Source organism: Megascapheus bottae, chromosome 4, assembly GCF_031878675.1.
Source record: "Megascapheus bottae isolate mThoBot1 chromosome 4, mThoBot2.hap1, whole genome shotgun sequence".
Lineage (NCBI taxonomy): Eukaryota > Metazoa > Chordata > Mammalia > Rodentia > Geomyidae > Megascapheus > Megascapheus bottae.
The window spans coordinates 2,539,186-2,565,906 of record NC_143512.1 but is presented as its reverse complement, the minus strand read 5'-3'; positions in this window follow the sequence as shown (position 1 = coordinate 2,565,906).

Sequence of the window (26,721 nt, the reverse complement as noted above, 5' to 3'; positions counted from 1 at the left end):
AAGTAAAAGCAGATACATTGAATTTCCTTGTGGAAGAATAAACGTCCAGTTTAACCAAACAAATCTTAGCAGATACAGCAATGTTGGTGGAAGTACAGCCTCTGTTGTACTTGCTCGGAGACCACGAAGAAATAAAAGCAGGGACACTGAACTAGAATGAGGAAGAATAAAATACCCCACTTAGAGAAGAAGGTTCATAGCAGAAAGAACAATGCCGTAGGAAGTTCATCGGCAAAATCCAGTATCCATTACACTGGATGAAATCCTCCACGAAGTAAAAGCAGATACATTGAAGTTGTTTGTGGAAGAATAAATGGCCACATTTACACAGAACAAATCTTGGCAGATAGAGCAATGTCAGTGGAAGTACAGTCTCCGTTGTACTGGATCAAGGACCAGGATGAAAGAAAAGCAGGTATACTGAACTTGCATGAGGAAAAATATAATACCGTGCTTTGACAAAAAAGTTCTTAGCAGACAGAACAAGGCCGAAGGAAGTTCAACACAAAAATCCAGTACCCATTACACTGGTTGAAATATTCCAAAAAGTAAAAGCAGATACATTGAAGTTGCTTGTGGTAGAAGAAATGACCATGTTTACACAGAACAAATCTTAGCAGTTAGAGCAATGTCGGTGGAAGTACAGTATCTGTTTTATTGTATCAAGGACCATGATGAAAGAAAAGCAGGTACACAAAAGTTTCATGAAGAAATTCATAATACCCTGCGTAGACAAAAAAGATCATAGCAGATAGAACAATGCGGTAGGAATTTCAAAGCAAAATCCCCATTACACTGGATGAAATATTAAAAAAGTAAAAGCAGATACATTGAAGGTGCTTGAGGAAGAATGATTGATAATGTTTGCACAGAACTAATCTTAGCAGTTAGAGCTATGTCAGTGGAAGTACAGCCTCCTTTGTACTGGATCAAGGACCACTCTGAAATAAAATCAGATACACTTAAGTTGCATGAGGAACACACCGCTTAGAGGAATAAGTTCTTAGCATATAAAACAAGGCGGAGTAAAGTTCAACGCAAAAATCCAGTATCCATTACATTTGATAAAATCCTCCAAGAAGTAAAAGCAGAGACATTGAAGTTGCATGTGTAAGAATAAATGACCATGTTTAGACTGCACAAATCTTAGCGGTTAGAGCAATGTTGGTGGAAGTACTTTGTCAGTTGTACTGAATCATAGACAGCGATGAAAGAAAAGTAGGTACACTAAAGTTGCATGAGGAAATTTAAAATACCCCCATAGACAACAAAGTTCTTAGCAGATAGAAGAATGCCGAGGAACTTCAACGCAAAATCCAGTATCCATTATACTGGATGAAATCCTCCAAGAAGTAAAAGCAGATACATTGAAGTTCCTTGTGGAAGAGTAAACAACCACTTTTAACAGAACAAATCTTAGCAGATAGAGCAATGCCGGTGGAAGTACAGTCTCCATTGTACTGATCAAAGACCTCGATGAAAGAAACGCAGGTACAATAAAGTTGCATGAGGAAATTTAAAATACCCCCCTTAGACTAAAAAGTTCTTAGCAGATAGAACAATGCCGAGGGAATTTCAACGAAAAAAATCCAGTAACCATTATACTGCATGAAACCCTCCAAGAGGTAAAAGAAGATACATTAGAGTTGCTTGTGGAAGAATAAATGACCACGATTAGACAGAACAAATTTTAAGAGATAGAGCAATATCGGTGGAAGTACAGTCTCGTAGTACTGGATCAAAGACCACAATGAAAGTAAAGTTGCATGAGGAATTTTAAACTGCCGGCTTAGCCAAAAAAGTTCTGAGCAGACAGAACAATGCTGCAGGAATTTTAATGAAAAAATCCAGTACCCATTACACTGGATGAAATCCTCCAAGAAGTAAAAGTAGATACATTGAAGTAGCTTGTAAAAGAATACATTACCACCTTTACACAGAACAAATCTTAGTAGATAGAGCAATCGGTGAAAGTACATTCTCTGTTTTACTGGATGAAGCACCACGATGAAATCAAAGCAGATACACTGAAGTTGCAGGAGGAAGAATAAAATACCACGCTTGGACAAAAAGTTCTTAGCAGATAGAACAAGGCTGAGTAAATTTCAACGCAAAAAATCCAGTATCCATTACACTGGTTGAAAACCTCCAAGAAGTAAAAGCAGATACATTGAAGTTGCATGTGGAAGAATAAATGACCACGTTTACACAGAACAAATCTTAGCAGTTAGAGCAATGTCAGTGAAAGTACTGTCTCCATTGTACTCGATCAAGCACCACGATGAAATAAAAGCAGATACACTGAAGTTGCAGGAGGAAGAATAAAATACCACGCTTAGACAAAAAAGTTCATAGCAGGTAGAACAAGGCTAAGGAACGTTCAACTCAAAAACCCAGTATCCATTACACTGGATGAAATCCTCCAAGAAGTAAAAGCAGATACCTTGAAGTTCCATGTGGAAGAATAGGTGACCAGGTTTAGACAGAATAAGTCTTAGCAGTTAGAGCAATGTCGGTGGAAGTACAGTCTCCGTTGTACTTTATCAAGTACCACAGTGAAAGAAAATCAGATACAGTGAAGTTGCATGTGGAAGAATAAATGACCATGTTTAGTCAGTTCCCATTGTACTTGCTCAGAGACCACGACGAAACAAAAGCAGGTACACTGAAATTGAATGAGGAAGAATAAAATACCCCGCTTAGACAAGAAAGTTCTTAGCAGAAAGGGAAATGCCAAGGGAAGTTCAATGACAAAATCCAGTATCCATTACACTGGATGAAAACCTCCAAGAAGTAAACCAGATACATTGAAGTTGCTTGTGGTACAATAAATGACCACGTTTACACAGAACAAATCTTAGTAGACAGAGCAATGTCAGTGGTATAGTTCAGTCTCTGTTGTACTGGATGAAGCACCATGATGAAATAAAAGCAGATACACTGAAGTTTCAGGAGGAACAGTAAAATCCTACGTTTAGACAAAAAAGTTCTTAGCAGTTAGAAGAAGGCCGAGGAATGTTCAACGCAAAAATCCAGTATGCATTCCACTGGATGAAATACTCCAAGTAGTAAGAGCAGATACATTGAAGTTGCATGGGAAACAATTAATGACCACGTTTAGACAGAACAAATCTTATCAGTTAGAGCAGTGTCATTGGTAGTACAGTCTCCATTGTACTGGACGAGGCACCACGATGAAATAAAAGCAGATACACTGAAGTTGGATGAGGAAGAATGAAATACACCGCTTAGACGAAAAAGTTCTTAGCAGATAGAACAATGCCGAAGGGAGTTCAACAACACATCCAGTATCAATTACACTGGATGGAATCCTCCAAGAAGTAAAAGCAGATACAGTGAAGTTGCTTGTAGAAGAATAAATGACCATGTGTACACAGAACAAATCTAACAGATAGAGAAATGTTGGTGGAAGTACAGTCTCTATTGTACTGGATCAAGGACCACGATGAAAGAAAAGCAGGTACACAGAAGTTGCATGAGGAAATTAAAAATATCCTGATTAGACAAAAAGATCATAGCAGAAAGAACAATGATGGAGGAATTTTAAGGCAAAATCCAGTATCCTTTACACTGGATGAAATCCTCCAAGAAGTAAAAGCAGATACATTGAAGTTGCATGTGAAAGAATAAATGACCACGTTTAGACAGAACAAATCTTAGCAGTTAGAGTAAGGTCGGTGGAAGTACAGTCTCCGTTGTACTGGATCAAGGACCAGGATGAAATAAAAGCAGATACAGTGAAGTTGCAAGAGGAAGAATAAAATATCTACCTTAGACAAAAATGCACTTAGCAGATAGAACAAGGCCGAGGGAATTTCAACGGAAAAATCCGTTACAGTGGATGTAAAAGCAGATACATTGAGTTGCATGAGGAAGGGAAATTGACCACGTTTACACAGAACAAATCTTAGCAGTTAGAGCAATGTCGGTGGAAGTACAGTCTCCGTTGTACTTTATCAAGTACCACAGTGAAAGAAAAGCAGATACAGTGAAGTTGCATGTGGAAGAATAAATGACCATGTTTAGTCTGAACAAATCTTAGCAGTTAGAGCAATGTCAGTGGAAGTACAGTCTCAGTTGTACTGGATCAAAAACAATGATGCCAGTGACTATTGCATTGTCTGTTTATATTGGGTGGGGGATATTATTCCTTGATTTGACAATTTTCTTGAGTTTCTTGTTCTGCCCATTTGAAAATGGGAGCATGATTAATACTAAACACGATTCTAGTTTTTCAGATATAACCAACCTCGACCTCTTTAGCTGGCAGTCACTAGATGTTCACAATTTTTGATTGGTAGTATCACTCTTTCTTTTTTTACACTTACAGACAAGTCTAATACAACCACTGGTCACCGATTTATGACCAAAACAATAAGCCTCTCAATCCAATCTCTATTGTACTTAAGTCCCTCTGGACCTAGAGTATTATTGAACACCTAGATATACAATATTGCTCAACAGCCATCAAGTGTAGATCCATGCATTATAAGGGTTGAAAGATGAACAGAGGACCAGAGTTAGAAAAATAGTATGAGGGAGATCAAGAAGAATAACGTAGGAGTGTAAGATTATTATAGTAATGAAGAAAAGGTATAGCATAAGGATATCTGACCTAAGTTGATTAGCAGGTAGCATATTTGAGTACAAAGTTTGGAAAGCATTAGATAAAACTTGTGAAAGTAGAATGGCCAGGATCAGGAAAACGAATGACAACAGATGCTGGAGGGGATGTGGCCAGGAGGGATCACTACTACACTGTTGGTGGGAGTGCAAACTCGTTCAACCACTATGGAAAGCTGTGTGGCAGTGCCTCAAGAGACTAAACATAGAACTCCCCTACGACTCAGCAATTCCACTACTTGGCATTTACCCAACCATCCAGAAACAAGGACATATTAACCCACTAGCACAACAATGTTCATTGCAGCACTATTCACCACAGAAAAGATATGGAACCAACCTAGATGTCCCTCAGTTGATGAGTGGATCAACAAGTTGTGGTATTTGTACACAATGGAATTCTATGCTGCTGTCAGAAAGAATGACATCGCCCCATTTGTTAGGAAATGGAAAGACTTAGAAAAAATCATATTAATTGAAGTAAGCCAGACTCAAAGGAACTTAGGCTCAGTGGTTTCCCTCATTCGTCATAATCAGTAGAAACCTTGGGCTCTACTAGCAGAGATTTGCAATAGAACAAAATCTTGATACATAAGGCCATATAATGTGAAGCTAATTGAAAGGACCTCCAGGATAGTGTAACAAAAGCCATATAATAAATGATTGTTGTCCTTAATGTACTATGTTGTATCTCATCTCCTTTGCTGTCCCCTGGTTATCTCATATTGGTATAGTATCTCACTTTGTTATCTGATATATTGAATTTATTTGTATTTGGATATTTGAAATTTGATAGGGAAGGGTGGAAAACCAAGACGGGTGGGGGGTATGGGGGGGAGGGAAACGGGTACCAAGACATGTGAAAGGGTATCAATGTATGTGAATTAATGCACCTTCTATCTGGCAAATATCATGTAACCCTTTTACTAATTACAATAAAAAAAGTAAAAAAAAGAGACAACAACAAGCACAAAAAAACAAAAAAACCCATACAGAACAAAAAACAGAGAAACAAAAAAGAAAAACAAAAAAGCAAAAAGAACAACAACAAAATCAATAAAAAAAAGAAAAAGAAAATGGTGAGGGGGAGGTTCCTCACTATTGTGAGCTCTTACTTAAGAAATACTAGTGTTGAGACCAGGAGATTAAAAAGCAGGTGACTGTATCAATATAGATATCATTTGTATTCAGACTGTACCCAGAGTTGTCACTATGTTTCCAGGAACGAGCACAGTGACAGAGGGATGCGGGAGAGAAAAGAGGAAAAAAAAAGTGTAGGTAGGATGGTAAAGATAAAATAAGAACACCTATAAATGCAAATGAAAGAAGGGGTGGAAGAAAAAAAAGAAAAAAAATCCCAAAAACAAAGAAAAAGTACAAAAAAGGATTTTAAAAATAAAAATGAAAATGAAAAAAAAAAGAGTTTTCTTCAGGATATTTTTTTAGGGCGGGGAGGTCAGGGCAGGAAAGGAAACTTGGGTCTCGGGATCCAAACAGTTCAGAAAGGCTTTTTCTCTTGTGATCTGGCTATGAGGTTTTTTGGATCTGATTGTTTGTTTAGAAAAGAAAGCTGAAGGTTTGGCGGGTGGGTTTTGTTTACCAGGCTTGTGGCTGGCGCAGGGGACGGACTTCCACAGCTCTGGGGCTGGATTTCCGGCTAAGGGATCTCTGGGAAATCCTTTGCCAGTAAGAAAGATGGCGCTGCCAGCACCACCCCTCAAGTTCCAATTGCTTTGGCCTGGGTCGTTGCCAGTAGTCAAGATGGAGCTGCTCTCAGCTTGTGGGGGAGGGGCTCCCTCCCAATGCCTATCTGCGAGTAGAAGTGGAAACTTCTCCTTGGTGGTACTCACAAATTGCTGGATTCTCCGGTTCCGTGAAGCTGACAGGTCCGTGCACAGCCCGGTGTCGGCTCTGGGCTCCCTCAGGCTCTGTGTGGCTCTGTCTGCAGCTGGTGGGTTACAGCGCCAAGAAGCCCTGCTCCTCAGATTTAGAAGAGCCGCTTTCTCTCCGCGGCTGCTCCGAGCGGCTGGAACTGGTCCCAGCTGTCTTCTTTGTGCCGGATTTCTGCCTTTTTCCTCTGTGAATGAGATCTGTGTGTCGCTAAAGCTTACTTAGGCTCTATTTGAGGTATGTACTGTCCCCTACGCTGCCAAAACTGATGTCTCGGCCTTGTTCTAACTGCTAAGAACTTTTTTGTCCAAGGTAGATATTTTATTCTTCCTCTTGCAACTTCACTGTATCTGCTTTTATTTCATCGTGGTCCTTGATCCAGTACAACAGAGACTGTACTTCCACCGACCTTGCTCTAACTGTTAAGATTTGTTCTGTTGAAACGTGGTCATTTATTCTTCCACATGCAACTTCAATGTACCTGCTTTTACTTCTTGGAGGATTTCATCCGGTCTAATTGATACTGGATTTTTGCGTTGAACTTCCCTCGGCCTTGTTCTATGTGCTAAGAATGGTTTTGTCTAATGGGGTACTTTATTCTTCCTCCTGCAACTTCAGTGTATCGGCTTTTATTTCATCGTGGTGCCTCATCCAGTACAACAGAGACTGTACTACCACCAACATTGCTCTAACTGCTAAGATTTCTTCTGTCTAAACGTGGTCATATATTCTTCCACATGCAACTTCAATGTATCTGCTAGGAGGATTTCAGCCAGTGTAATGGATACTGGATTTCTGCGTTGAACTTCCCTCGGCCCCGTTCAATCTGCTAAGAAATTTTTTGTCTAAGTGTGGTATTCATACTTCCTCATGCAACTTCTGTGTCCTGCTTTTTTTCATCCCTCTCTTTGATCGATTGCAATGGAGAGTGTTCTTCCACCGACATTGCTCTATGTGCTAAGATTTGTTCTGTGTAATGGTGGTCATTTATTCTTCTTCAAGGAACTTCAATGTATCTGCTTTTACTTTTGAATATTTCATCCAGTGTAATTGGTCCTGGATTTTGGCCTTGAAATTCCTACAGCATTGTTCTATCTGCTGAGATCTTTCTTGTCTAAGTGGGGTATTTTAAATTTCCTCAAGCAACTTTAGTTTTCCTGCTTTTCTTTCATCGTGGTCTTTCAACCAGTACAATGGAGACTGTATTTCCACTGACATTACTCTCTCTGCTAAGATTTGTTCTGTGCAAACGTGATCAATTATTCTTCCACAAGCACATTCAATGTATCTGCTTTTACTTTTTGTTTTATTTCATCCAGTGTAATGGGTACTGGATTTTGCTTTGAAATTCCTACCTCATTGTTCTACCTGCTATAATCTTATTTCAAAACGGCGTATTATGAATTTCCTCATGCAACTTTTGTGTACCTGCTTTTCTTTCACCGTGGTCCTTGATACAGTACAATGGAGACTGTACTTCCACCGACATTGCCCTATCTGCTAAGATTTGTTCTGTTTAAATGTGGTCATTTATTCTAACACAAGCAACTTCAATGTATCTGGTTTTACTTCTTGGACGTTTTCATGCAGTGTAATGGATACTGGAGTTTTGCGTTCAACTTCCCTTGGCCCTCTTCTGTCTATTAAGAACATTTTTGTCAAACCGGAGTATTTTATTCTTCCTCCTGCAACTTCAGTGTATCTGCTTTTATTTCATCGTTTTGCTTGATCCAGTACAACGGAGACTGAACTTCCACCGACATTGCTCTAACTGCTAGGATTGTTCTGTCTAAACGTGGTCATTTATTCTTCCACATGCAACTTCAATGTATCTGATTTTACTTCTTGGAGGATTTCATCCAGTGTAATGGATACTGGATTTTTGCGTTGAACATTCCTCGGCTATGTTCTATCTGCTAAGAACTTGTTTGTTTAAACGTGGTATTTTATTCTTCCTCCTGCAACTTAGTGTATCTGCTTTTATATCATCATGGTGCTTGATCCAGTACAACGCAGACTGTACTTATACCGAACTTGCTCTAACTGCTAAGATCTGTTCTGTCTCAATGTGATCATTTATTCTTCCACATGCAACTTAAATGAGTCTGCTTTTACTTCTTGGAGAATTTCACCCAGTGTAATGGATACCTGATTTCTGCGTTGAACTTCTTTTGGCCTTGTTCTATCTGCTAAGAACTTTTTTCTGCATTTTTTATTGTAATTAGTAAAAGGGTTACATAATATATGCCCGATAGAAGGTGCATTAATTCACATACATTGATACCCTTTCACATGTCTTGGTACCCATTTCCTAATACTGCGCTTAGACAAAAAAGATAACAGCAGATACAAAAATGCTGGAGGAATTTCAAGGCAAAATCCAGTGTCCATTACACTGGATGAAATCCTCAAAGAAGTAAAAGCATATACATTGAAGTTACATGTTGAAGAATAAATGACCATGTTTAGACAGAACAAATCTTAGCAGTTACAACAATGTCTGTGGAAGTTCAATCTCCATTGTACTGGATCAAGGACCATGATGAAATAAAAGTAGATACACTGAAGTTGCAGGAGGACGGATAAAATACCCCGCTTCGACAAAAATGTTCTTAGTAGACAGAACAAGGCCGAGGGATGTTCAACGCAAAAATCCAGTATCCATTACACTGGATGAAAACCTCCAAGAAATAAAAGCAGATACATTGAAGTTGCTTGCGGAAGAATAAATAACCACGTTAACCGAACAAATCTTAGCAGATTGAGCAATGTCGGTGGGAGTACAGTCTCTGTGGTACTTGCTCGGAGACCACGATGAAATAAAAGAAGGTATATAGAAGAAGAATGAGGAAGAATAAAATACCCTGCGTAGACAAGAAGATTCTTAGCAGAAAGAGCAATGCCGTAGGAAGTTCAACGACAAAATCCAGTATCCATTACACTGGATGAAAATCTCCAAGTGGTAATACCAGATACATTGAAGTTGCTTGTGGTAGAAGAAAGGACCACGTTTACACAGAACAATTCTTAGCAGATATAGCAAGGTCGGTGGAAGTACAGTCCCTGATGTACTGTATCAAGGACCAAGATGAAAGAAAAGCAGGTACACCAAACTTGCATGCGGAAATTTATAATACCCCGCTTGGACAAAAAAGATCATAGCAGAGAGAACAATGCGGTAGGAATCTCAAAGCAAAAAGTAAAAGCAGATACGTTGAACGTGCTTGTGGAAATATAATTGATCAAGTTTGCACAGAACAAATCTTAGGAGAGAGAGCAATGTCAGGGGAAGTATAGTCTCCGTTGTACTGGATCGAAGACCACGATGAAAGACAAGCAGGTAAACTAAAGTTGCATGAGGAAATTTAAAATACCCCACATAGAGAAAAAAGATCTCGGCAGATAGAACAATGCTGTAGGAATTTCAAGACCAAAATCCAGTACCAATTACACTGGATGAAATATTCAAAAAGTAAAAGCAGATACATTGAAGTTGCTTGAAGAAGAATAAATGACCACCATTACACAGAACAAATCTTAGCACATAGAGCAATGTCGGTGGAAGAACAGTCTCCGTTGCAATCGATCAAAGACAGGGATGAAACAAAGCAGGACACAGAAGTTGCATGAGGAAGTATAAATACCACACTTAGACAAAAAAGTTCTTAGCAGATTGAACGGGGCCGAGGGAAGTTCAACGCAGAAATCCAGTATCCATTAAATAGGATGAAATCCTCCAAGAAGTATAAGCAGATACATTGAAGTTGCATGTGGAAGAATAAATGACCACGTTTAGACAGAAAAAATCTTAGCAGTTACCACAAGCTGGGTGTAAGCACTGTCTGCGTTATAATGGATCAAGCACCACGATGATATAAAAGCAGATACACTGAAGTTGGAGTCGGAAGAATAAAATACCCCGCTTTAACAAAAACGTTCTTAGCAGTTAGAACAAGGCCGAGGAATGTTCAATGCAAAAATCCAGTATCCATTAAACTGGATGAAATACTCCAGGAAATAAAGCAGATACATTGAAGTTGCATGTGGAAGAATGAATGACTACGTTCAGACATAACAAATCTTATCAGTTAGAGCAATGTCGGTGAAGTTCAGTCTCAGTTGTACTGGATGAAGCACCACGATGATAGAAAAGCAGGTACACTAACTTTGCATGAGGAAATTTAAAATATCCCCCTTAGACAAAAAAGTTTTTAGGAGATAGAACAATGCTGTAGGAATTTCAAGGCAAAATCCATTACCCACTACACTGGATAAAATCCTAGGAGAAGTAAAAGCAGATACATTGAAGATGCATGTGGAAGAATAAATGACCACGTTTAGACAGAACAAATCTTAGCACTTAGAGCAATGTCGGTGGACGTTCAGTCTCCGTTGTACTTGCTCAGAGACCAAGAAGAACTAAAAGCAGGTACACTGAAGTGGAATGAGGAAGAAGAAAATACACCGATTATACAAGAAGGTTCTTAGCAGAAGGAACAATGCGGTACGAAGTTCAATGCCAAAATCTATCATCCATTACACTGGATGAAATCCTCCAAGAAGTAAAATCAGATACATTGAAGTTGCTTGTGGTAGAAAAAATGACCACGTTTACACAGAACAAACCTTAGTAGATAGAGCAATGTCAGTGGTAGTTCAGTCTCCGTTGTACAGGATCAAGAACCATGCTGAAATCAAAACAGATACACTGAAGTTGCAGGAGGAAGATAAAATACCCCGCTTAGACAAAAAAGATCTTAGCAGATAGAACAATGCTATAGGAATTTCAAGGCAAAATTCAGTATTCATTACACAGGATGAAATCCTCCAAGAGTAAAAGCAGATGTATTGAAGTTGCATGTGGAAGAATAAACGACGTTTAGATGAACTAATCTTAGCTGTTAGAGCAATGTCGGTCGAAGTTCAGTCTCCGTTTTATTGGATCAAAGACCACGACAAAAGAAAGCAGGTACAGTAAAGCTACATGAGGAAATTTAAAATACCCTACTTAGACAAAAATGTTTTTAGCACATAGAACAAGGCCGAGGGAAGTTCAACGCAAAAATCCAGTATTCATTACACTGGATGAAATGCTCCAAGAAATAAAAGGACATACATTGAAAATGCTTGTGGAAGAATTAACGACCACGTTAACAGAACAAATTTTAGCAGATAGAGCAATGTCCGTGGAAGTAGAGTCTCCGTTGTACTTGCTCAGAGACCACGACGAAATAAAAGCAGGCACACTGAAGTTGAATGAGGAAGAATAAAAAACCCCGCTTAGACAAGAAGGTTCTTAGCAGAAAGAGCAATGCCGTAGGAAGTTCAACGGCAAAATCCAGTACCATTAAACAGGATGAAATCCTCCAAGAAGTAAAAGCAGACACATCGAAGCTGCATGTGGAAGACTAAATGACCAACTTTAGACAGAACAAATCTTGGAAGGTACAGAAATGTTGGTGGTAGTACAGTTTCCGTTGTACTGGATGAGGCACCAGGATGAAATAAAAGCAGATACACTGAAGTGACAGGAGGAAGAATATAATACCCCACTTAGACAAAATGGTTCTTAGCAGATAGAACAAGGCCGAGGGAGGTTCAAGGAAAAATCCAGTATCCATTACACTGGATGAAATCCTCTAAGAAGTAAAAGCAGATACATTGAAGTTGCATGCAGAAGAATAAATGACCATGTTCAGACACAACAAATCTTAGCAGATAGAGCAATGTCGGTGGAAGTACAGACTCCGTTGTATTCTATCAAGGACCACGATGAAAGAAAAGCAGGTAAACAAAAGTTGCATGAGGAAATTTACAGTACCCTGCTTAGACAAAAAAGTCTTAGCAGATAGAACAAAGCGATAGGAATTCAAAGGAAAATCCAGTACCCATTACACTGGATGAAATATTCAAAAAGTAAAAGCAGATACATTGAAGTTGCATGGGGAAGAATAAATGACTACATTTAGATTGAATAAATCTTAGCATTTAGAGCAATGTCGGTGGTGGTACTGTCTGTGTTATACTGGATCAAGGACCACGATGAAAGAAAAGCAGGTTCACAAAACTTGCATGAAGAAATTAAAAATACCCCGCTTAGGCAAAAAAGATCCTAGCAGACAGAACAATGCTGTAGGAATTTCAAGGCAAAATCCATTGTCCATTACACTGTATGAAATCTTCCAAGAAGTAAAAGCAGGTACATTGTAGCTGCATGTGGAAGAATAAATGACCACATTTAGACAGAACAAATCTAAGCAGTTAGAGCAATGTCGGTGAATTTTCAGTCTCCGTTGTACTGGATCAAGCACCACGATGAAATAAAAGCAAGTACACTGAAGTTGCAGGAGGAAGAATAAAATATCCGCTTCGACAAAAATGCTCTTAGCAGATAGAACAAGACCAAGGGAAGTTCAACGCAAATATCCAGTATTGATTCCAATATATGAAATCCTCCAAGAATCAAAAGCAAATACATCGAAGTTGCATGTGGAAGAATAAATGACTACGTTCAGACATAACAAGTCTTAGCAGTAGAGCAATGTCGTTGGAAGAACAGTTTCCGTTGTACTGGATCAAAGACCATGACGAAAGAAAAGCAGGTACACTAAATTTGCTTGGGGAAATTTAAAATACCCCCCTTAGACAAACAAGTTTTTAGAAGATAGAGCAAAGACGAGGGAAGTTCAACGCAAAAATCCAGTATCCATTACACTGGATGAAATCTTCCAGGAAGTAAAAGCAGATACATTGAAGTTGCATGTGGAAGAATAAACGACCACATTAACCGAACTAATCTCAGCAGATAGACCAATGTCGGTGGAAGTAGAGTTTCTGTTGTACTTACTCAGAGACCACGGCGAAATAAAAGCAGATACACTGAATTTGAATGAGGAAGAATAAAACACCCCGCTTAGACAAAAAGCTTCTTAGCAGAAAGAGCAATGACTTAGGATGTTCAATGGCAAAATCCAGGATTCATTACACTGGATGAAATCCTCCAAGAAGTAAAACCAGATACATTAAAGTTGCTTGTGGTAGAATAAATGACCACGTTTACTCAGAACAAATGTTAGTACATAGAGCAATGACAGTGGTAGTTCAGTCTCCGTTGTACTGGATGAAGCACCACGCGGAAATAAAAGCAGATACACTGAGGTTGCATGAGGAAGAATAAAATACCCCACTTAGACAAAAAAGATCATAGTAGACAGAACAATGCTGTAGGAATTTCAAGGCAAAATCCAGTGCCCATTACACTGGATGAAATCCTCCAGGATGTAAAAGCAGATATATTGAAGTTGCATGTGGAAGAATAAATGACCATGTTTAGACAGATCAAATCTTAGCAGTAAGAGCAATGTTGGTGGAAGTTCAGTCTCCGTTGTACTGGATCAAGCACCACAACGAAATAAAAGCAGATACACTGAAGTTGCAGGAGGAAGAATAAAATGCTCTGCTTCCCCAAAAAAGTTCTTAGCAGATAGAACAAGGCCGAGGGAAGATCAACTCAAAAATCCAGTATCCATTACACTGGATGAAATCCTCCAAGAAGTAAAAGCAGATACATTGAAGTTGCTTGTGGAAGAATAAATGACCACGTTCAGACATAACAAATCATAGCAGTTAGAGCAATGTTGGTGGAAGTTCAGTCTCCGTTTTATTGGATCAAAGACCACGACGAAAGAATAGCAGGTACACTAAGTTGCATGAGGAAGTTTAAATTACCCCACTTAGCCAGAAACTTTTTTAGCCGCTAGAACAAGGACGAAGGAAGTTCAACAGAAAAATCCTGTATCCATTACACTGGATGAAATTCTCCAAGAAGTAAAGGAGATACATGGAAGATGCTTGTGGAAGAATTAACGACCTCGTTAACCGAACAAATTTTAGCAGATAGAGCAATGTCCGTGGAAGTACAGTCTCCGTTGTAGTTGCTCAGAGACTACGACGAAATAAAAGCAGGTACACTGAAGTTGAATGAGGACGAATAAAATACCCGCTTCGACAACAAGGTTCTTAGCAGAAAGAGCAATGCCGTAGGAAGTTCAATGGCAAAGTCCAGTATCCATTTAACGGGGTGAAATCCTCCAAGAAGTAAAAGCAGATACATTGAAGTTGCATGTGAAAGAATGAATGACCAACTTTAGACAGAACAAATCTTAGAAGGTACAGAAATGTCGGTGGTAGTACAGTCTCCGTTGTACTGGATGAGGCACCACGATGAAATAAAAGCAGATACATTGAATTTGCAGGAGGAAGAATATAATATCTCATTTAGACAAAAAGTTCTAAGCAGATAGAACAAGGCCGAGGAATGTTCAAAGCAAAAATCCAGTATCCATTACACTGGATGAAATCTTCCAAGAAGAAAAAGCAGATACATTGAATTTGCATGTGGAAGAATAAATGACCACGTTTAGACAGAACAAATCTTAGTAGTTACAGCAATGTCGGTGGTAGTACACCCTCCGTTGTACTGGATGAGGCACCACGATGAAATAAAAGCAGATACACTGAAGTGAGAGGAGGAAGAATAAAATACCCAACTTAGACAAAACCATTCTTACCATATAGAATAAGGCCGAAGGAGGTTCAACGCAAAAATCCAGTATCCATTACACTGGATGAAATCCTCCAAGAAGTAAAAGCAGATACATTGAAGTTGCATGCAGAAGAATAAATGACCATGTTCAGACACAACAAATCCAACAGATAGAGCAATGTCGGTGGAAGTACAGACTCTGTTGCATTCTATCAAGGACCACGATGAAAGAAAAGCAGGTAAACAAAAGTTGCATGAGGAAATTTATACTACCCTGCTTAGATGAAAAGGTCTTAGCAGATAGAACAATGCGATAGGAATTTAAAGGAAAATCCAGTACGCATTACACTGGATGAAATATTCAAAAGGTAAAAGCAGATACAATGAAGATGCTTGTGGAAGAATAAATGACCACCTTTACACAGAACAAATCTTAGCATATAGAGCAATGTTGATGGAAGGACAGTCTCCGTTGTAATGGATCAAAGACCACGATGAAAGAAAAGCAGGGACACTCTAGTCGCATGAGGAAGTATAAATACCAAGCTTAGACAAAAAAGTTCTTAGCAGATAGAATAAGGCCGAGGGAAGTTTAACGCAGAAATTCAGTATCCATTACACTTGGTGAAATCTTCCAAGATGTAAAAGCAGATACATTGAAGTTGCATGTGGAAGAATAAATGACTACGTTTAGATAGAATAAATCTTAGCATTTAGAGCAATGTCGGTGGTGGTACCGTCTGTGTTATACTGGATCAAGGACCACGATGAAAGAAAAGCAGGTTCACAAAACTTGCATGAGGTAATTAAAAATACCCCGCTTAGGCAAAAAAGATCCTAGCAGGCAGAACAATGCTGTAGGAATTTCAAGGCAAAATCCAGTGTCCATTACACTGTATGAAATCTTCCAAGAAGTAAAAGCAGGTACATTGTAGCTGCATGTGGAAGAATAAATGACCACATTTAGACAGAACAAATCTAAGCAGTTAGAGCAATGTCGGTGAATTTTCAGTTTCCGTTGTACTGGATCAAGCACCATGATGAAATAAAAGCAAGTACACTGAAGTTGCAGGAGGAAGAATAAAATACCCGCTTCGACAAAAATGCTCTTAGCAGATAGAACAAGACCGAGGGAAGTTCAACGCAAATATCCAGTATTCATTACACTGTATGAAATCCTCCAAGAATCAAAAGCAAATACATCGAAGTTGCATGTGGAAGAATAAATGACTACGTTCAGACATAACAAGTCTTAGCAGTTAGAGCAATGTCGTTGGAAGAACAGTTTCCGTTGTACTGGATCAAAGACCACGACGAAAGAAAAGCTTGGGGAAATTTAAAATACCCCCCTTAGACAAACAAGTTTTTAGAAGATAGAGCAAGGACGAGGGAAGTTCAACGCAAAAATCCAGTATCCATTACACTGGATGAAATCTTCCAGGAAGTAAAAGCAGATACATTGAAGTTGCTTGTGGAAGAATAAACGACCACATTAACCGAACTAATCTCAGCAGATAGAGCAATGTCGGTGGAAGTAGAGTTTCTGTTGTGCTTGCTCAGAGAGCAATGCCCTAGGAAGTTCAAGGGCAACCTCCAGTATTCATTATACTGGATGAAAATCTCCAAGTAGTAAAACCAGATACATTGAAGTTGTTTGTGGTAGAATAAAGGACCACGTTTACACAGAAGAAATCTTAGTTGATAGAGCAATGTCGGTGGAAGTACACTCTCCCTTGTACTGGAAGAGAGACCACGATGAAAGAAAAGCAGGAACACAAAAGTTGGATCACGCACGACGATGAAATAAAAGCAGATATAATGAAGTTGCAGGAGGAAAAATAAAATACTACGATTAGACAAAAAGGTTCTTAGCAGATAGAAGAAGGCCGTGGACAGTTCAACCTAAAAAAATCTATTACCCATTACAATGGATGAAATCCTGCAAGAAGAAAAAGCAGATACATTGAAGTTGCAGGGGGAAGAATAAATGACCATGTTTAGACTGAAGAAATCTTAGCAGTTAGAGCAATGTCGGTGGAAGTACACTCTCCGTTGTACTGGATCAAGCACTACGATGAAAGAAAAGCCACTAAAGTTGCATGAGGAAATTTAAATACCCCCCTTAGACAAAAAAGATCATAGCAGATAGAACAATGCCCAGGGAACTTCAACACAAAAATCCAGTATCCATTAAACTGGATGAATTCCTCCATTAAGTAAAAGCAGATACATTGAAGTTACATCTGGAAGACTAAACAACCACTTTTAACAGAAGAAATCTTAGCAGGTAGAGCAATGTCTGTGGAAGTAGAGTCTCCGTTGTACTGTATGGAGGACCACGATGAAAGAGAAGCAAGTACAGAAAAGTTGCATAAGGAAATTTATAATACTCCACTTGGACAAAAAAGATAATAGTAGATAGAACAATGCGGTAGGAATTTCAAAGCAAAATCCAGTACCCAATACACTGGATGAAATATTACAAAAAGCAAAAGCAGATAGATTGAAGGTGCTTGTGGAAAATAGATGATAACATTTGCACATAACAAACCTTAGCAGAGAGAGCAATGTCAGTGGAAGTACAGTCTCCGTTGTACTGGATGAAAGACCACGATGAAAGAAAGCGGGTACAGTAAAGTTGTGTGAGGAAACTTAAAATACCCCACTTAGAGAAAAATTATCTCTGCAGATAGAACATTGCTGTAGGAATTTCAAGGCCAAAATCCAGTACCAATTACACTGGATGAAATATTCAAAAACTAAAAGCACATACACTGAAGTTGCTTGTGGAAGAATAAATGACCACCTTATATAAAACCAAACAGAGCAGATAGGGCAATGTCGGTGGAAGGACATTGTCCGTTGCAATGGATCAAAGACCACGATGAAAGAAAAGCAGGGACACTGAAGTTGCATGAGAAAATTTAAAATACCCCCCTTAGAAAAAAAAAGTACTTAGCAGAGAGAACAAGGCCGAGGTAATTTCAACGCAAAAATCCAGTATCCATTACACTGGATGAAATTCCCATAGAAGTAAAAGTGGTACATTGAGTTGCATGTGGAAGGGTATTTGACCATGTTTACACAGAACAAATCTTAGCAGTTAGAGTAATGTCGGTGGAAGTACAGTCTCCGTTGTACTGTATCAAGTCCCACGATAAAATAAAAGCACGTAAGTGAAGTTGCAGAAGGAAGAATGAAATACCACGCTTGAACAAAAAATGTTCTTAGCAGATGCAACAAGGCCGAGAAAAGTTCAACGCAGAAAACCAATATCCATTACACTGGATGAAATCCTCCAAGAAGTAAAAGCAGATACATTGAAGTTGCATGTGGAAGAATAAACGACCACGTTTAGACAGAACAAAACTTAGCAGTTACAGCAATGTCGGTGGAAGTACAGTCTCAGTTGTACTGGATCAAAAACAACGATGAAAGAAAAGCAGGTACACTAAGGTTGCATGAGGAAATTTAAAATACCCCCCTTAGACAAAAAAGTTCTTAGCAGATAGAACAATGCCAAGGGAACTTCAACCCAAAAATCCAGTGTCCATTATACTGGATGAAATCCTCCAAGAAGTAAAAGCAGATACATTGAAGTTGCATGTGGAAGAATAAAGAACCACTTTTATCAGAACAAATCTTAGCAGATAGAGCAATGTCGGTGGAAGTATAGTCTCCGGTGTACATGCTCATAGTCCATGACAAAGTGAAAGCAGGAACACTGAAGGTGAATGAGGAAGAATAAAATACCCCGCTTAGGCAAGAAGATTCTTAGCAGAAAGAGCAATGCCGTAGGAAGTTCAACGACAAAATCCAGTATCCATTTGACTGCATGAAATCCTCCAAAAAGTAAAGCAGTTACAGTGAAGTGGCTTGTGGAAGAATAAATGACCACATTTACACAGAACAAATCTTAGCAGACAGAGGAATGCCAGAGGAAGTACAGTCTCCGTTGTACTGGATCAAGGATGACGATGAAAGAAAAGGAGATAAACAAAAGTTGCATGAGGAAATTAAAATAACACGCTTAGACAAAAAAGATCAGAGCAGATAGAACCATGTGGTAGGAATTTCAAGGCAAAATCCAGTAGCCATTCCACCCGATGAAATATTACAAAATGTAAAAGCAGATACATTGAAGGTGGTTCTGGATGAATAAATGATCACGTTGGCACAGAACAAATCTTAGCAGATAGAGCAATGTCAGTGGAAGTACAGTCTACGTTGTAATGGAATAAAGACCACGATGAAAGAAAAGCAGGTACACTAAAGGTGCATGAGGAAATTTAAAATACCAGACTTAGACAAAAAATTCTGAGCAGATAAAACAATGCTGTAGGAATTTCAAGGCCAAAATCCATTACCAATTACACTGGGTGAAATATTCAAAAAGTAAAAGCAGATACATTGAAGTTGCTTGTGAAAGAATAAATGACCACGTTAACCGAACAAATCTCAGCAGATAGAGCAATGTCGTTGGGTGTACAGTTTCCGTTGTACTTGCTCAGATACCATGACCAAATAAAAGCAGGTATACTGAAGTAGGATGAGGAAGAATAAAATCCCCGCTTAGACAAGAAGGTTCTTAGCAGAAAGAGCAATGTCGTAGGAAGTTCAACGGCAAAATCCAGTATCCATTTTACTGCATGAAATCCTCCAAGGAGTAAAAGCAGACACATTGAAGTTGAATTTGGAAGAATAAATGACCACGTTTACACAGAACAAATCTTAGCAATTAGAGAAACGTCGGTGGAAGTTCAGTCTCAGTTGTACTGAAGAAGCACCACGATGAAAGTTTCATGAGGAAATTTAAAATATCCCCCATAGACAAAAACGATCTCAGCAGATAGAACAAGGCTATAGGAATTTCACGGCCAAAATCCAGTACCACTTACACTGGATGAAATATTCAAAAAGTAAAAGCAGATACTTTGAAGTTGCTTGTGGAAGAATAAATGACCACCTTTTCACAGAACAAATCTTAGCAATTAGAGCAATGTCGGTGGAAGGAAAGTCTCCTTTTTAATGGATCAAAGACCACGGTGAAAAAAACAGGGAAACTGAAGTTGCAGGAGGAAGAATAAAATACCACGCTCAGACAAAAAAGTTCTTAGTAGATAGAACAAGGCTGAGGGAAGTTCAGAGCAGATATCCAGTATTCATTACAATGGATGAAATCCTCCAAGGAGTAAGAACAGATACATTGAAGTTGCAGGTGGAAGAATAATTGAGCAAGTTTAGACAGAAGAAATCTTAGCAGTTAGAGCAATGTCGGTGGTAGTACAGTCTCTGTTGTACTGGATGAGGAACCACGATGAAATAAAAGCAGGTACACTGAACTTGCAAGAGGAAGAATAAAATACCCCACTTAGACAAAACCGTTCTTAGCAGATAGAACAAGGCAGAGGGAAGTTCAATGTAAAAATCCAGTATCCTTTACAATGGATGCAATACTACAAGAAGTAAAAGCAGATACATTGAAGGTGCATGTGGAAGAATAAATGACCACGTTTAGATAGAACCTATCTTAGCAGATAGAGCAATATCGGTGGAAGTTCAGTCTCAGTTGTACTGGATGAAACTCCACGATGAAAGGAAAGCAAGTACACTAAAGTTACATGAGGAAATTTAAAATACCCCCCAGAGATAAAAAAGTACTTAGCAGATAGAACAAGACCGAGGGAATTTCGAAGCAAAAAATCCATTATGCATTACACTGGATGAAATCCTCCAAGAAGAAAGAGCAGATACATTCAGTTGCATGTGGAAGGGTAATTGACCACGTTTACACCGACAAAAGTTGCAGATAGAGCAATGTCGGCGGAAGTACAGTCTCCATTGTAATGTATCAAGAACCATGATGAAAGAAAAGCAGGTATAAAAAAGTTGCATAGGGAAATTTATAATACCGCGCTTAGAGAAAACATGATAGCAGATAGAAAAATGCGGTATGAATTTCAATGCAAAATCCAGTACACTGGATGAAATATTACAAAAAGTAAAAGCTGATACATTGAAGGTGCTTGTGGAAGAATAATTGATTACCTTTGCACAAAACAAATCTTAGCAGAGATAGCAATGTCAGTGGAAGTACAGTCTCCGTTGTTCTCGATCAAAGACCACGATGAAAGAAAAGCAGGAAAACTAAAGTTACATGAGGAAATTTAAAATACCCCACTTAGAAAAATAGATCTCATCAGATAGAACAATGCTGTAGGAATTTCAAGGCCAAAAGCCAGTACCAATTACACTGGATGAAATATTCAAGAATTAAAAGCAGATACATTGAAGTTGCTTGTGGAAGAATAAATGACCACCTTTACACAGAACAAATCTTAGTAATTAGAGCAATGTCGGTGGAAGGAAAGTCTCCATTGTAATGGATCAAAGACCACGATTAAAGAAAAGCAGGGACAATGAAGTTGCATGAGGAAGTATAAAATACCACGCTTAGACAAAAAAGGTCTTAGCAGATAGAACAAGGCCGAGGGAAGTTCAATGCAAATATCCAGTATCCATTACACTGGATGAAATCCTCCAAGAAGTAAAAGCAGATACATTGAAGTTGCATGTGGAAGAATAAATGACCACGTTTACACAGAACAAATCTTAGCATTTAGACCAATGTAAGAGGTAGTTCAGTCTCCGTTGTACTGGATGAGGCACCACGATGAAATAAAAGGAGGTACACTGAAGTTGCAGGAAGAAGAATAAAATACCCGACTTAGAAAAAAACGTTCTTAGCAGACAGAACAAGGCTGAGGGAAGTTCAACGCAAAAATGCAGTATCCATTAGAATGGATGAAATCCTTAGTGAAGTAAAAGCAGATATATTGAAGTTTCATGTAGAAGAATAAATGACCACGGTTAGACAGAACCAACCTAGCAGTTAGAGCAAGTTCGGTGTAAGTACTGTCTGCGTTGTACTGTATCAAGCACCACGATGATATCAAAGTCTATACACTGAGGTTTCAGGAGGAAGAGTAAAATACCAGCTTTAGACAAAATAGTTCTTAGCAGATAGAAGAAGTCCGAGGAATGTTCAAAGCAAAAATCCAGTATCCATTACACTGGATGAAATCCTCGAAGAAGTAAAAGTAGATACATTGAAGTTGCGTGTGGAAGAATAAATGACCACGTTCAGACAGAACAAATCTTAGCAGTTAGAGCAATATGGTGGTAGTACAGTCTCCATTGTACTGGATCAGGGACCACGATGAAATAAAAGCAGATAAATGAAGTTGCAGGAGGAAGAATAAAATACCACGCTTAGACAAAAGAGTTCTTAGCAGATAGAACAAGGTCGAGGAAAGTTCAATGCAAAAATCCAGTATCCATTAAACTGGATGAAATCCTCCAAGAAGTAAAAGCAGATATATTGAGGTGCATGTGGAAGGGAAATTGACCACGTTTACACAGAACAAACCTTAGGATATAGAGCAATGTCGGTGGAAATACAGTCTCCATTGTACTGTGTCAAGGACCACGATGAAAGAAAAGCTGGTGCACAAATGTTGCACGAGGAAATTTATAGTATCCCACTTAGGCAAAAAAAATCAGAGCAGATACAACAATGCTGTACTAATTTCAAGCAAAATCCAGTACCCATTACACTGGGTGAAATCCTCCAAGAAGGAAAAGCAAATATATTAAAATTGCATGTGGAAGAATAAATGAATACGTTTTGACAGAACAAATCTTAGCAGTTAGAGCAATGTCGGTGGTAGTACAGTCTCCGTTGTACTGGATGAGGCACCACAATGACTTAAAGCAGATACACTGAAGTTGCAGGTGGAATAATAAATACCCAACATAGACAAAACCATTCTTAGCAGATAGAACAGGGCCGAGGATTATTCAAAGCAAAAATCCAGTATGCATTACACTGGATGAAATCCTCCAAGAAGTAAAACCAGATACATTGAAGTTGCATGTGGAAGAATAAATGACCACGTTTAGACAGACCAAATCTTAGCAGTTAGAGCAATGCCGTGGAAGTTCAGTCTCCCTTGTATTGGATGAAGCACCACGATGAAAGTTAAGCAGGTACACTAAAGTTGCATGAGTATATTTAAAATAACCCCCTTTGAAAATAGTACTTAGCAGATAGAACAAGGTCAAGAGAATTTCAAAGCAAAATCCAGTTTCCATTACACTGGATGAAATCCTCCAAGAACTGAAAGTGGATACAATGAATTGCATGAGGAAGGGTAATTGACCACGTTTACACAGAACAATTCTTAGCAGTTAGAGCCATGTCGGGGGAAGTACAGTCTCCATTGTACTAGATCAAGTACTACGATCAAATAAAAGCAGATAAAGTGAAGTTGTAAGGAGGAAGAATAAAATACCACGTGTAGACAAAAAAGTTCTTAGCAGAAAGAACAAGGCTGAGGAAAGTTCAATGCAAAAATCCACTGGATGAAATCCTCCAAGAAGTAAAAGCAGATATATTGAAGTTGCTTGTGGAAGAATAAAAGACCATGTTAACCGAACAAATCTTACAAGAAAGAGCAATGTCGGTGGAAGTACAGTCTCCGATGTACTTGTTCAGAGACTACGACGAAATACAAGCAGGTAAACTGAAGTTGAATGAGGAAGAAAAAAATACCCTGCTTGCACTCTCCCGTCCCGCGGGTTCAGTTATTCGTAAAGCCCGAGGAGGCACCTCCTAAGAGAAGAAAACCAATGGGGGAAAGAGAGGAAGGAGACCAGGCGCATAAAGAAAGACAGAGACAATCTGAGTCGCGTCAAGGTCTCATTTATTAAAAGTAAAGCAGGGTTTATATACCCTGAGTGTAAGGAAGGGAGTATAGAGGGGGGGGATGGAGAGTTTTTGTGATAACAAGAACGGGAAATCTCAAGGCTAGGGGTGGGTCAGGTTATTCTTTTGGCCGTTGTGCTAACCCAAGCAACCACCTGCGGTTATTCCGAGAAGTATTTTGTGCAGATGACTCAACCAGATGCGATTTGCTCAAGGCTAGAGGGTCTTTGCTTTGTTCCGTTTAACTCCTTGGTCTCTGACATTGCACAAGAAGTTTCCTAGCATAAAGAGCAATGCCGTAGGAAGTGCAATGGCAAAATCCAGTATCCAGTACACTGGATGAAAACCTCCAAGAATTAAAAGCAGATACATCGAAGTTGCTTGTGGTAGAATAAATGTCCACCTTTACAAAGAACAAATCTTAGTAGATAGAGCAAGGTCAGTGGTAGTACAGTCTCCAATGTACTGCATGAAGCACCATGCTGAATAAAAGCAGATACAGTGAGGTTGCAGGAGGAAGAATAAAATACCCCGCTAGACAAAAAAGATCATAGGAGATAAACAATGCTGTAGGGATTTCAAGACAAAGTCCAGTACCCATTACACTGGATGAAATCCTCCAAGAAGTAAAAGCAGATACATTGAAGTTGCATGTGGGAGAATAAGTGACCACGTTTAGAAAGAACCTATCATAGCAGTTAGACTAATGTCGGTGGAAGTTAAGTCTCAGTTGTAGTGGATGAAGCACCCTGATGAAACAAAAGAAGGTACACTGAAGTTGCAGGAGGAAGAATACAATACCCTACTTAGACAAAATGGTTCTAAGCAGATAGTACAAGGCAGAGGGAAGTTTAACGCAAAAATCAAGTATCCATTACACTGGATGAAATAATCCCAAAAGTAAAAGCAGATACAATGAAGTGGCATGTGGGAGAATAAATGACCACGGTAGAAAGAACCAATCGTAGCAGTTAGTCTAATGTCGATGGAAGTTAAGTCTCAGTTGTAGTGGATGAAGCACCATGATGAAGGAAAAGCAGGTACACTAAAATTGCATGAGGAAGAATAAAATACCCCCCTTAGACCAAAATGCACTTAGCAGATAGAAGAAGGCCGAAGGGATTTCAACGCAAAAATCCAGTATCCCTTACACTGAATGAATCCTCCAAGAAGTATAAACAGATACATTGAAGTTGGTTGTGGTAGAATAAATGACCGCGTTTACAAAGAACAAATCTTAGTAAATAGAGCAATGTCAATGGTAATATAATTCTCCATTGTACTGGATAAAGCACCTCGATGAAATAAAAGCATATACACTGAAGTTGCAGGAGGAAGAATAAAATACCCCGCTTTGACCAAAAAGATCCTAGCACATAGAACAGTACTGTGGGAATTTCAAGTCAAAATCCAGTACCAATTACACTGGATGAAATCCTCCAAGAAGTAAAAGCAGATACAGTGAATTTGTTTGTGGAATAATAAATGACCATGTGTACGCAGACAAATCTTAGCAGATAGAGAAATGTCGGTGGAAGTACAGTCTCTGTTGTACTCAATCAGGTACCAGGCTGAAATAAAAGTAGATACACTTAAGTTGCACGAGGAAGAAAAAAATCACACCGCTTAGACGAATAAGTTCTTAGCAGATAGAATAATGCCAAAGAAAGTTCAACGTCAAAATCCAGGATCCATTACACTGGATGAAAACCTCCAAGAAGTAAAAGCAGATACATTGAAGTTGCATGTGGAAGAATAATTGACCACGGTTACACACAACAAATCTTCCCAGGTAGAGCAATGTCGCTGGAAATACAGTCTCCGTTGTACTTGCTTGGAGACCACGAGGAAGTAAAAGCAGGTACACCGAAGTTGAATGAGGAAGATTAAATACCCTGCGTAGACAAAAAGGTTCTTAGCAGATAGAGCAATGCCTTAGGAAGTTCAATGGCAAAATCCAGTATCCATTACATTGGATGAAAACCTCCAAGGAGTAAAACCTCATACATTGAAGTTGCTTGCGGTACTATATATGGTCACGTTACACAGAACACAGCAGATACAGCTATGTCGATAGAAGTACAGTCTCCGTTGTTGTGTATCAAGGACCACAATGAAAGAAATGCAGGAACACAAAAGTTTCATGAGGAACTTTATAATATCCCGCTTAGACAAAAGAGATCATAGCAGATAGATCAGTGCAGTAGGAAATCCGACAAGAAGTAAAAGCAGATACATGGAAGTTGCATGTGGAAGAATAAATGACCACGTTTCGACAGAACAAATGTCAGCAGTTAGAGCAGTGTCAGTGGTAGCACAGTCTGCGTTGTATTGGATCAAGGACCACGCTGAAATAAAAGCAGCTATACTTAAGTTGCATGAGGAAGAATAAAGCACACCGCTTAGACGAATAAGTTCTTAGCAGACAGAACAAGGCCGAGGGAATTTCAACGCCAAAATCCAGTATCCATTACGCTGGATGAAATCCTCCAAGAAGTAAAAGCAGATACATTGAAGTTGCATGTGGAAGAATAAATGACTACATTCAGACATAACAAATCTTAGCAGTTAGAGCAATGTCTGTGGAAGTACAGTCTCCGTTGTACTGGTTCAAAGACCACGACAAAGAAAAGCAGGTACACTAAAGTTGCATGAGGAAATTTAAATTACCCCCCTCAGACCACAGTGGAGTCAGACTAATTATGAACAATGCAGTCAAAGTCAAAAAGCATTCAATCACATGGAAACTGAACAACACACTCCCGAATAACCCCTGGGTAACAGATCAGATTAGAGATGAAATTAAAAACTTCCTTGAATGTAATGACAATAAAGAAACATCGCAAAAGAACTCATGGGACACGGCAGAGGCGGT